Source organism: Cupressus sempervirens, chromosome 9, assembly GCF_028749045.1.
Source record: "Cupressus sempervirens isolate cs-2001-9-10 chromosome 9, ASM2874904v1, whole genome shotgun sequence".
NCBI classification, from domain to species: domain Eukaryota; kingdom Viridiplantae; phylum Streptophyta; class Pinopsida; order Cupressales; family Cupressaceae; genus Cupressus; species Cupressus sempervirens.
The window spans coordinates 164346010-164347546 of NC_143126.1; the positions used below are offsets into that span (position 1 = coordinate 164346010).

Genomic DNA, 1537 nt, shown 5'->3' on the forward strand with positions numbered 1-1537 from the left:
TCCATTTCCACAGGCACTTTTTTTAATGCCATTTCATCATCTTTTCGATGACCCATGTGCTACCCAAAATTTGTAGGTCCTTTTCCTACATAGTCGTCATGTCAATTAGAAGATATGGGTGCATTTCTATAAAAGCCTTGCTTGGATCAAGGAACTACAACTGAGAGAGATTCAAAAGCTACCCAAGAAGAGAGCATGAGAAAGAATTTGATGATAGATCCAGTCTCTACAAATCCCCAAGCTTGTGAACATAAGAAAGAATACATCCAACCAAGCACTCAGAAGACTAAAGATCTCACACATACAACAAAATCCAATTTTAGATGGAAGTTAGATTTCTTTTTTAGGAAAACCAACTTGAAATAGTAAACAATGATTTTTTTTTTTACGGTTACTATTCACTGTGATTCTCTATCTAAAAATTGTTAGGTCAATTTTGGAACATTTTAATGAACAAAAAGTACAATTTTAACCCCTTTTCAAAGGACACATGCCTTAAAAACATGGGGTTGTACTACAAGTTTTCTAAACAGTATAAAATTGATAAGAACACTCTAATTGCTATTACATACAATAGTTCAAAGCAACAGCAAGAAAGGGCATGAGACACCCACTTCAACAAAAAATGATGCAATCTCAAATATACACAAGAAAACAAGAAAAGGAGAAAAAGTCAAATCCTAAGCAAAAAAATGTTGAGCTCAAGTCCACTGCCATCAGGATCCATCCTGTAAAATGGGCCTCAAACTCCTTACATCCGACAGCTCTCTCAAACCTTGCTCTCATGTCCATCAACTCACCTTCCATTCCCTCCAAATCTAAAGGAAGCACACTATCTCCAATGTAAATTTCCTTAATAGTGTTCAACACCTTCATGTCTGATTCAAAATAAATCGTCCTTTTTCTGCACCCCACTCCATTACAATACATCTCCCACACGGGCTCCTAAAACAATTTCCCTCTGCCTGTAGTCTTCTTGCATTCCAGTGCAATTTTGACCAGTCCAGTTACTATTGGCATTCCTAATTGAAGAAGTAGAAATGATGGCGATTTAGTATTTTCCTACACTTCCAGGTGGATGCAACCCTTTCCATGACCAAACAGTGTGCCCGTAATGCAGTTCGATGTGGATGGAGAACCCAAGGAGCCTGCAGGAATTCAGAGAAATCTATAAGGAGAGTTTCAAGTTGTGAAAATTTGGATGAACAAAAATTTTCTAAGGCTTTGTCCACTTTCCTCCAGAATGAATTAGGACAAGCTTATTTTTATCTCTGGTTGTTGGTTTCATCATCACATTTTCATTCTTGGACGTACCCATGCCTTGAAGCACGCCTCTGCTATCGTCGACATGAAAGCTAAAATCTCTGATGTCTCCATTATTTATTCCATCTTTCCACTGTTCCTACATACATCAGTATGGGGCTTAGCAGGACCAAAGCACGGCCTAAAATTACTCATAGCCTCAAGCCTTTGACAGATGTCCATACTTGTTCTAAACCTCCTATTTCCGCACGATCAGGGAGGATGGATGCTACCT

The 1537-nt window shown here is 38.4% G+C and overlaps 1 pseudogene; it reads right to left on the reverse strand.

Moving 5' to 3' along the window:
- Window positions 1-673: 673 nt before the first annotated feature.
- LOC149538018 (protein MIZU-KUSSEI 1-like) lies at window positions 674-1318 on the reverse strand (annotated as a pseudogene).
- Window positions 1319-1537: the final 219 nt, after the last annotated feature.